Below are 12,308 nucleotides of genomic sequence, written 5' to 3'. Positions count from 1 at the left end.
TTCATTTGCTTGTTCATCCAAAAAGTAGTTATTAAACATGTGCTTTACACAAGTCACTGTGGTTGGTGATGGATATATACAGACAAATAATACATAGTTCTGACACTTGAGAGACTTATAGACTTGTAAAAATTTAATGCAGTACACTGTTAGTTGGATATGAGAGTGTAATGGAAAAGAATTGAGACACAAAAGAAAGTGTAGTTCAAAGGATATTTACATTTTAGAAATATCACCTTGAGGACAAAGTGGAGATGATTTGAAAATCCATGATGGTGCTGTTCTAGAGATATAGGCTTGAACTAAAGTAAGTTTTTAGGATGGTGAGAAGGGACTCCCACACCTGGAACCATTTTTTTAATGTAGGATGACCAGCTTCTCAGCTTAGTGCCAGGAAATCACAGTTTTCCCCGAAACTCTCATGTCTCAGGAAAACCCTCAGTCAGGGTGATCGATCATTATGGTTGATCATTTCAGTTGAATGTTGGCAAGTGAAGAAGATGCTTTCTCTTTAGTATATGCCTTGAGAGATAGGTTGGATGCTGGTGGTATCTCCATCAAATAGCAAATATTAGAGTGTCAGCACATTAGTGCAAGTAGCAGGGTTAGGAGGTAAGGTTATGTTAAGTTTAGGTACTCTTGAACTAGAAATGTTCAGAAGAGGGCTAGACATGAATTCAAAGCTCAGATGACTACCTGGTTGAATGTCAAATTAGAAATCATCAAGAGGCTGGTTATAGAAGACATAGGTAAGTAGAAAAGTGGTGAAACACCAAAAGACCTTCTTTCCTTTCATTATGGGAGATTATATGTAAGATACATGGTTTCTGGTACACCTGGGTGGCTCAGTGGTTGAGCATCTGCCTTCTTCTATTCAGGGCATGATCCTGGGGTCCTGGGATCAAGTCCTGAATTGGGCTCCCCACAGGAAGCCAGCTTCTCCCTCTGCCTATGTCTCTGCCTCTCTCTCTCTCTGTCTCTCATGAAAAAATAAATAAAATAAAAAAAAGATATATTGTTTCTCTGACTTACATTGTAGCATCAAATCTAATTCAAAATATTTTGTTTTATCAGGCTTTGCATTGTGTTCTATGATTTCTACAATTAACAGTCTGATATTTACTATCAGAGTTTTTTTAAACCAAAATGAGTATAATAAATCATAATTTAATGTTTAGTGCCTATATAAAATATATACCAGATCTAAAACTTCCATTTTCATCTTCTTTGACTGCAATTGGCTTCTTGAAATCTCTGTTAAAACTCAAAAAGCTGGGGTGTCTTCCTGTCTCAGTGGGTAGAGCATGTGGCTCTTGATATCAAGAGTTCACTGAGTCAAGCATCATGTTGACTGTAGAGCTTACTTAAAAGAATAAAATAAAATAAAATAAAATAAAATAAAATAAAATAAAATAAAATAATAAAATATTTCTTTGGATAAACCCCCAGCAGTGGAATTATTGGATTGTATGGTATTTCTATCTTTAATTTTTTTGAGGAACCTCCATACTGTTTTCCATAGTGACTGCACCAATTTACATCCCCATCAATAACACATGAGGGTTCTATTCTCTATACACCCTTACCAACATTTGTTATTTCATCTCCTTTTAAACTAGTAGTTCTTACTGGTATGAGATGATACCTCACTGTGGTTTTGATGTGGATTTCCCTGATGATTAGTGATGCTGAATATTGTTTTATGTGTCCATTTGCCCTCTGTATGTCTTTTTTGGAAAAATATCTATTCAGCTCCTCTGCCCATTTTTATTGGATTATTTGGTTCTTTTTGGTGTTGAGTTACATGATCTTTTTATATATTTTGAGTGAACCCCTTATCCAATATATCATTCACAAATATCTTCCCCATTCAGTAGATTGCCTTTTCATTTTGTTGATGGTTTCCTTTGCTGTGCAAAAAGCTTTTTGGTTTGATGTAGCCCCACTAGTTTACTTTTGCTTTTGTTTTCCTTGCCTGAATATCTATCTAAATAAAAGTTGCCAAAGCCCATGTCTAAGAGGTTACTGCCTATGTTTCCTTTTAGAAGTTTCATGTTTTCAGATCTTACATTTTGGGTGAAGGAGATTAAGAGGTACAAACTTCCAGTTATAAAATAAATAAATCACAGGGATGAAAAGTACAACAAAAGGAATATAGTCAATAATATTATAATAACCTTGGTGACAAATGATCACTAGAATTTTAGTGGTAAACATTGCATAATTTATATTGTCAAATCAATATGCTGTATAACGGAAACTAATACAAATATTGAATGGCAATTATACTTCAACTAAAACTAAATAAATAAATCATTTTTTAATGGAGTCTTAAAGGCATCTGGGTGGCTCAGTCAGTTAAGTGTCCACCTCTTGATTTTTGGCTCAGGTCATGATCTCAGGGTTGTGAAACTGAGTCTTGCTTTGAGCTCCATGCTGGGCATGGAGTCTATTTAAAAGTCTCTATCTCCCTCTCCCACTTCCCCTCTCTCCTCTCAAAAAAAAAAAAAAAAGAAAGAAAAGAAAATGAACAAAGAATCGTACAATTCAAAAACAAACAAAAATAGAAAACCTTGGGATGGACCACAGTGCAGCAATTCCTAGAATAAAAATTGGGATTCAGGGGTAAGTGGGTGGCTCAGTCAGTTAAGTGTCTGCCTTCAGTTCAGGTCATGATCTCAGGGTCCTGCAATGGAGCCCCAAAACTGGCTTCCTGCTCAGCAGGGAGTCTTCTCTCTCTGCCCTCTGCCCCTTGCTCAATCACTCTCTATCTTTCTCTCTCTCAAACAAATAAGTAAAATATTTTTAAGAACTTGAGATTCACTGAGTTAAGAAGGTATGAGAGGCAAGACAATTCCAATCTAAAATGGGATTTTCAAAAATAAATAAGTAATAAATAAAATAACGTGGAATTTTCCTGAAGGAATGACTTCATGGCTTTGTGAACTGACTTGACACATTAGATACTTGGGCAATACCTTTGTAATAATGTTTAATTGAGTTCAAGTAGGAAATATACAGGTTCTTGTGTTTTGCTAGTTCAAATACTTTCTTTTGTTCCTTGTTCTTTCCATGTCTGTGGGCTTTTAACTTAACTCACCCTCCTCCTGCCCTACTCAATCATAGATATACTTGGAATGAAAGTATATACTTAGAACTTTTGTATGTTCTACAGCCAAAGATTTGCCTCATTTTCCACCATTTCTTCTTTCAAGTCTTTTCCCCCCACTCTCGTAGATGTCCCCTACACAAAATGAAGTCTATAAAAGATATGTGGCCTTTGTAAAGTACTTGTGCTTTCTGGATATAAACTTCCGAAATGTGCAATATTTCTTAGAACTGCAGGAAATTACAAATGTAGTAAAAGTTTGGGTATAAAACTAATATGAAACAATAGTTAAGTCAATGATCAACCTCTCCTAACTCTAATCCTAGTTCCCCCCCCAATATCACCAATATTAGCACCCAAAAATATAGTAATATATACTTATATATTATACAATTATATACATATATATTGTTATTTTTGAAAGAGATATTTCCCAAAGTGAGATTTCTATGTTAGAGAATCTCTGTGTTTTTAACTTTAATATAAGGTTTTTCCAGATTATTTTCCAGTAAGATTGTATCAATGAATGCTCTCGTAAGCAATGTATTAATAAAATGAACATTCCTTCTGGGACGGAGTTCAATCTTGAAAAAAGAAAAAAGCCACACAGACAAGATTTTTCTTAGCATTTGGAAATTCATAGCAAGGCTAATTCTTACCTACTATCAATACTATTGTTTAATAATAAAACTACTGCTTCTAAAACTATTACTATTCTAATACTATATTGATGATATCAAAGCAGGGACTATCATCTTTTTCTACAGTTTTTATGAAACTGCCATTCCCATAGACACTTTACAAGCAGTATTTTATTTAATTCCTGACTGTGATTGAAGGAGGTAGACATTAACATCTCCATTAGGCAGGTGAAGGATCTGCACCTCAAAATGGGTTGAATAATACACAAGATCACATAGTCAGTAACTCTTCCATTGGGATTTGAATCCATTTTTTCCCAACTGAATCTAAAGACAATATCTAAAATTCTCTGCAATAGATGACATTAAGTTTACCACTCTACCCCAAACACACACAGATATCTGCAACAAAATGATCTGAGGAAGTCAAATGTCTTTTGTTCTCCACCTAACATCATTTACTGAATGGATAAGAAAGTCAATTTCATTTATTCTATTTTAAATATTATTATCAGGTCCATGGTCTCCATTCTTTATACCAAATCACTTGATGCTCTAAATTTAGTGCTCTGTGAACAACTCGTTCCATGTAAAGATGAAAAAAATACACATATTTTCTCTTCTGTAGTTGAAACATATCTTCTCATATAGAACCATATGAGGTATACAAGTCCTTGCATCTCAGGAATTAATCCCAGCCCCTAGTTGTTGAAAAATTTAACACATCCAGCATAGAAGCTTGTACTTCCTAAAACCTAAACAAGTACATTACTTGGTGGACCAGTGAAGAAACATCTGATACAGAACCAAATCCTTTGAGTCAATATCAGAACCTCCGTAGTTGATCTAGGTTTTGTGGAGGCACATTGGAACCCAATGATCAAGACTGCTGGCTTATGTAGGGTCCAAAGAAATAGGGGGAAAAATGAACAAAGGTATAAAATCCTCACAGAGTGAAGTAGGTTAGAAACAGAAATTAAAACATGATGTATTCCTAAATATGAGAAATAGAAAATGTCCGAAGAATGGAACTGAAAACACAGGGATGGTAGTCAGAAGACTCCCCAGACAGAATTGAAAAATTACAGAGTTGTTTCTAGATTGAACCAACCATAGCTTATTGCCAAGTACTATCATGGTAAAAAATAACATATTATATATATATATATATATATATATATATATATATATATATCCTTGGGTGTTTCAATCTAGGGATTTTTTTAAAGATTTTATTTATTTATTCATGAGAGACATAGAGAGAGAGGCAGGCAGAGACAGAAGCAGAGGGAGAAGCAGACTCTTTGCAGGGACCCTGATGCAGGACTCGATCCCAGGACCCCAGGATCATGCCCTGAGCCAAAAGCAGGTGCTCAACCACTGAGCCAACCAGGCATCCCCAATTTAGGGATTTTATATTGATCTTATTGTGACATTATATCCCAGGCAAGGATGACAGTATAGAGCAGAGCCTTACCTCTGTTAGTCTATACTTGGAATAACTAGGACTCCAAGACTCAAATAGAAGTTGATTTTCCCAAGTTCTTCTCATGTCCTTAAGAGGTGTTATGAGTCCTTAAGTGCGTCATTTGACAAGACTGTGAAAATATCTTTATACAAAATGAGTCATTGCAGCATAACCTGCTTTAGCTAGTATTTAACATAAAATTCTCTATGGAATTAAACTAAAATATTTCTACTTTTCTTGAATCCTCTTAGTACTTAATTTTGTGCCTCCATTTTGATGATTTTATTCCACTATATTCTATTTAAAATGAAAAATATGCCCTACAGCTTTATTATTGAAAATGAGATTTGGGGGGTACCTGGGAAGCTCAATTTGGTTAAGCAGTTGTCTTTGGCTCAGGTCATGATCCTAAGGTCTCAGGATCTAACCCCATGTTGGGCTCCCTGTTCAGCAGAGAGTCTGCTTCACCCTCTCCCTGCACCTCACCCTGCCTGTGTTTTCTCTTTTTTCACTCACTCTCTCTCAAATAAATAAATAAAATCTTATTTTTAAAAATGAGATTTTTGTTTAGCTCTCAGGTACGATTGAACACTTTCAGAGCAGCATCTAGGATGAGTCGTTTTCCATGGTTCTTTTACTTCCTTCATTCATACCTGCTTTGGTATTCTGTATACCACCAGAGGAATTTTTAAGGACAGATAGAAGATCCTGGCCTTTACAAAATTTCTTACTCCTCCATGCCCTCAGGAGGAGAAACATAAACATTTAATCGATCAGTTTTTCTTCTCAATTATCAGTCTCCATTCCCTTATTTTTCTTGGATAACGCCACTTGAATGAACTAGTTAAGGGTCTGTCTTTGAGAAGAAGGTTGCTTAAAATAACTCTACGTAAACAAACAAATGGTCCCTTTCCCCAGGGACCAAGGATTCCCACATTTGCAAAGGTAGTAGAACCTGGTTACCTTTCTTATGAATAGGGAAAAATAAAAAATCTACTTATTGTTTTCTGCTACTAAATCTGTTCGAGTAAAAAACAAACAACAGAATTAATTTCTGCATTAAACAATTAAAGATTCCCTGCCATATAACCACCCAGCTTAATCTTGTTTAGTGAACTATAACTATCTAAGAACAATGTTATCCAATTCTAACATAGCAAACCTTTAGTATTTGTGCAGTGATTCCCCTTTTGCCAATTTAGTCAGATATCATTCATGGATCATATCACTGTTTCCCAAAATTCCAATCACAGCTTCACAATCCTTCTCAAGATAGCCCCTCTGGCAACTATAATCATTCAACTGGAGTAGCCCAGGAGATAGAACCCATTTTCCACACCTGGCTCATTTGGTATCCTCAAAGTGGCCAGCACATTGTTTTCAACATTATAGACATTCAGCCCTGTTTAATGAATTGCACTGAAGTGAAACAAACAAAATAAACTCAATCAAATAGCAGAAACTTTATCATTTCAAAGGAAAGTAGATGTTCAATGTTCACACATAACTATTTTTTTAAATGGGAACCTCATGCCATTTGAATATAAATTCATTGCTTGCAACCACACATGTAAATCTTGTTGAGAATATCGCATATATCACCTGAACCAAGGAAGAGAGATCAAAGTCAACTATGTAGAGGCAGTTACCCAGGGCACAGTCTAAGGTCTAGAAGAATATTCTAGAAAAGAATATTAGTCACACTCCCTGTGCAAAACTTAATTTAATGTTCTATTCAGAACTTGGAAGAGATCAGACTTAACACAATCAAAACTTAAGCTCAAAGAAGCATGGAAGAGCAGCAGCTTCATTTCCTTTCTTTAAGAAAAAGAATTTCAGTTCTCTTTTTCCATGGCTGCTAGCACTGGCTTCTGTAGGATATCCCATGGTAGTGTGTGTGTGTGTGTGTGTGTGTGTGTGTGTGAGTATGCTGAACACAGACATAATACTCCCTCAGAAAATAATATTGTGTCAGCACTACAAGCCCATTAGAAATGTCTGTCTGAGATTTAAGTCTTTTTATAGGTTTATTCTCTAGTGTTGCTGTTTATAATGTTTGGCGTACAACTCTTCCACTTTGCTGCCTTTACATTAAAATAATATTGGTTAGTTATTTTTAAATTTTAATTATGATTACTTTAATTTACATTTATTTACATATATATTATGTATATCAATAGCCTCCATTTATTTAGCACTTTATTTTGTCAGACAATATGAATATTTTACCTGGGTCTTAGCCATCAGTGTATTTATTAATTCATATAGTAAATCAGCAGATGGTTATTATGAGTGGCAACTCTACCAGACTCTTAGATACCATGGCAATCAAGACAGAGTAAGGGATCTGCTCTTCCAGAATTAATATTCTAGCAGGATAATAAAACACATAGTAGGGCAATATCTGATGAAGATAAGCAGTGTGAAGGAAATGACCAGGAGAGATCAGGGAAGACAGATCAGAGATGGAGACTAACTACTAAGGTGTCTGGGAAAGCCTTTCTGGGCAGGAGGTACCTGATCTGGAATCTAACTAAGGGTTTCCAAAGAACAGGGAGAAGGAAAACAGTTACAGGGGGAACAGCAGTGGGAACTGAGCTTAGTGGTTGTGAGCAGCAGAATCAGGTCAATGTGATGAAGCCTAGTGAAAGAGGTGAGTATGGAAGGAGATGAAGTTGGAGAATAAACGGGGGAATATAATCTGGGGTCGCACTGGCCATGGTTAAATGTTTTGATTTCAATCCTCCTGCAATAGGGAGCCATTCAAAGGGAATTTGCAGGATTTGGCATTCATTTGAAAAGGATCACTTGAGGAAACAAAAGAGAAGGTAGGGACATCAAACAGGAAGCTGTTACTGTAGTCAAGACCTAAAATGAGGGTTGGGACCAGGGTCATAAGAATGGAGGCAGTGAAAAGTGGTTGAATTTTTGTTTTATTTTAAAGGCAGAGCTTGTAATATTTGATTATTAGAGGTAAAGAGAAATCAAAGAACCAAAAAGATTGGAATAGGAGAGGTAGAGTGAAATCAAGTATGACCACAAAGATTTTGGCTTAAGTATTTAGAGAAGTGGAGGCTGCCTTTTACTGAGATGCAGGAGACAGAGAATAAGAAGCAGGTTTGGGTGAAAAAGAAAGAGTGTATCTTTGGGGTAAATCCCCAGCAGAGCAATTGCTGGGTCATAGGGTAGTTCTATTTTTAACTCTTTGAGGAACCTCCACAGTTTTCCAGAGGGGCTGTACCAGTTCACATTCCCACCAAAAGTGCAAGAGGGTTCCCCTTTCTCCACATCCTCTCCAATATTTGCTGTTTCCTGTCTTGTTAATTTTCACCATTCTCACTGGTGTGAGGTGGTATCTCATTGTGGTTTTGATTTGTATTTCCCTGATGGCAAGTGATGTGGAGCATTTTCTCATGTGTTTGTTAGCCATGTCTAATGTCTTCCTCTGTGACTGGGTGACAGGCACTGAGGGGGGCACTTGACGGGATGAGTACTGGGTGTTATGCTATATGTTGGCAAATTGAACTCCAATTAAAAAATATACAAAAGAAAAAAAGAAAAATCAAGAGTGTGTTTTTAGGCATATAAATTTGATACGTCAAGTAGGCTTTTGTGTATATGAATTTGAAGTTGAAGGGAAAGGTCAGGGATGGAGTGATGAACTTAAGAATATCGGTCTATTAATGTCACTTAAAACAATGGTGCTAGATGAGATCGCCTAATGAACCAAGGAACAAAAGACAACAGGTCAGAAGGCTAAGCCCAAGAGCTCTCCAATTTTTAGATATTGGGAAAAATGAGAATATCCAGCAATGGAAACCAAAGAGGTTCAGCCAGATAAGAAGGAAATTAACCAAGAGAGGGTGGGACCCAAATGCAAGTGGAAAGGAGAGTGATGTGGGTCAAATGTTGCTATAAAGTAGTGTAGGAGTGGAACAAAGGAGCCATGGCACTTCCCACCTTCAGTGTAAAGGAGTGGTATCAGTACAACAGCAGGCACAGATACCTACTGGAGTAAGATTAAAGCAGATAGGTGCTGTGGAATTGAAAGTTGCAGATACTGATAATTATTTTGAGAATTTTTGAATTTTTGCTGCAAAGGAGAGCATTAATCTTGTGTTATAGCTAGAGGAACACATGGAGTCAAGGAATGGTCTTTGTGTTTAGCACGCAGTGATTCCAGCATATTTAGATATTATTAAGAATGATTTTTAAAAAATAAAATAAATTTAAAAAGAATGATTTTATAGAACCAAGGTCAGAAGACTTTTCTTGTAAAGGGCTAGATAGTAAATAGTTTTAGCTTTGCCAGCCATATATGTCTATTGCAGCTACTCAGCTTTGCTATTGTGATGTGAAAGCAACCGTAGATTACACATAAAGAGATGAGCAAGGTTGTATTTCCATAAAACTTTCTTTATCAACACCAATCTTTGAATTTCAGATAATTGCATGGAATATTATCCTTTGGGGTTTCTTTCTCACTCATTTAAACACATTAGGACTATTAACCTTTTTGTCCTGCCAGATTTGGCCCTTGGGCCATAGTTTGCTGACCTCTGCTATTGAAGACAAAATTGGATGCGGTAGGAGAGAAGAAGATTTCAGGATCCAGATATTTTCACGGGAATGAGAACAGGAATCCACAGAACAGGTGGAAGGTTGGCTTTAGATAGGCACTCCTGCCACAGCACGAAAGGAGGAGAAGGCTAAATATATGGGTACAGATCCAAGGTAGTTGGTAGATTGGGTAGCAGAACTGCATGGAAGTATTATTGCAATCTTACATTTTTTAAGATTTTTTATTGTTAAATAATCTCTATACATAATTTGGGGATCAAACTTCCAACCCTGAGAGCAAGAGTTGCATGTTCTACCAACTGAGCCAGCCAGGCACCCCTAATTTTATATTTTCTTACGAAAAAGTTTAAGCAATGCCTTTAGCTGAGAGAAGCAAGTGGGTGGAAGATATTGAGAGTTTGAGGAGACAGTAAAAGGTTTCTAATAAGAGCCATGTAGAATGAGAAAGTGAATTGACTAGGGAAATGTACTAAGATTGCTAGGCAAGCACTAAGCGCTCACTTGAGATTTCTGTCAAGAATTTAAAGCAAAACCTGTCAGCATGGCTTCATTTTTTTTTTCCAAAAGTATTCACTGCTTGGATATAAGCACAAGCCTGGATTTAACCAAATTTAGTACTTTACAGGCACGATGATGGAAGGAGAGAGACCAAGTTGAGAGTATTTGCAAGGGAATAATTACAGTGATTGACCATGTAATTTGAGCTGGATAAGAACAGAACTGAGGACATAACAGAGGTGATAGAAAGTGAAAAGGTGAGATCAATACATTGGAAGTCACAGTGAGAAGGAAGACTTTTTGGAGTCAGGAAGTAGAGAGACTGAAATAGGAGGAGGGTTTTGGAGGGCACAGTGTTTGAAATACAAATTAATTAAGGGGTACATTTATTGTTAATGGTAATATCAATGGTATAACTATGGGAGTAGGTGGCAGGAGTGGGGAGTACAGGGTCCATTGACGCCAGGGAAGAAAGACTTTAGAGAGGCTAATGCGTTGACAATCTCATTCATGAACATATTAAAATCATTGAAAGCTAGACAAGAAGTGGAGGGTGGACATGGGAAGAGCTATAAATTTTTCAGGGACTGAAGGGGGCTGAGTAATAAAGGATTTGTCACTTGCCCAGCTTAACACATACGGTAAGTGACAGAGTCATGTGGTAAATTCAGGTTTCTAAAAATAATGCCCATCTGCTTAGGCACTATAATATGCTGCTTCCCAGAAGGCTATGTTTCTTTACATGATGTAATTTACACTAAAAGGCAGGTCATATCTATTAATTAAGAAAAAAACAAAAACACCTGAATGTTTCCATGTACTCTTCCCTACCTCTGCCTCATTGCACATACTACTTACTGCTCAGAGGAGTCTTCCTGCCTTCCATATTTGTTCAATGGATCAAGGTTTAGCTTCTTGGAATCTTGAAGGTGCCCTAATAACAGCCTCCTCCTTCTCCTTCTTTGTCAAAATCCAATCCTCCTCCTTTTTCTTCATCTTCTTCTTGCTTTGTTCCTACTGCAATAAAGGTCTTAAGAATATTTTCATATTTTCCATCTCTTATATGTTACTCTTCTTTTCTTTCCAACTATCATAATTTCCATGAGAGCAAGGATGTGTTTTTTACTTTCTATGTCCCACTCAAAAGTTAAAGGATCTAATCGCATACTCAGAAATAGGACTTTTTTTATTGATTAAGCCTGTCATCAAGCAATATCAAAGAAAAAAGTCCCTTAAATTCACCAAACTAAAACTGACACCTAAAAATCTATTAAATCAATAAATAATAAATTTCAGGAAAGGAATAAAACACAGACAATATTAAAAAGGCTTTATAGCAGACATTTGGTATTTGGTAAAAATGAACTTAATCATAATTCTGTGAATTCATATTGGAAGCACTATTGTACTTGTAGAAAAGTGTTCCTCTTGTCATCCTTTTTATTATTTAAGGGAAAATCTTAAAGGCCAAAAGACATGTGAAGTTCAATAATTAAAGTCAAGTAAATGTTCTATCTTGTTATTAAGGTAATTGGAAATTGAAGGCAATTTTGTGAAATGGAACACTGGAGAAAAGTTTTCAGAAGCAGAAGGTAGAAATCAAGACAGAATGACAAAAGACAAGAGCTCTTCTCAAATGACTTATTTCAAACATTTTAGAAAGCATTGAAATTTGGGTTGGTTCTTACTTATTGAAGTATGACTTGTTTCATATTTCTCTGGCAAGTGCTGCAGAGGGTAGTTGAGTGTAGGAAAGTCAAAACACACACACACACACACACAAAGAACATTTTGTCTTCTTGTCTGGGGTAGATCAGTCCTTGGTTCATGGTCTTTTCTTCAAGGAATGTGACAATAATGATGAAGTATTAAATGGACCTCCATTTCTTTCTTTCTGTAGGAAAAGTCTCAAATTGTAGTTATGTGATTAATTGACTCTGTCATAAGTTATATGGAATTATATTTCTTTTTCAGATTTTACTTTTTCCCTCTTTTAATAGTCTGATTTATT

The sequence above is a fragment of the Nyctereutes procyonoides genome, unplaced genomic scaffold (genome assembly GCF_905146905.1).
Source record: "Nyctereutes procyonoides isolate TBG_1078 unplaced genomic scaffold, NYPRO_anot_genome, whole genome shotgun sequence".
Taxonomy (NCBI): domain Eukaryota; kingdom Metazoa; phylum Chordata; class Mammalia; order Carnivora; family Canidae; genus Nyctereutes; species Nyctereutes procyonoides.
Note: the sequence above shows the minus strand (reverse complement) of the source record.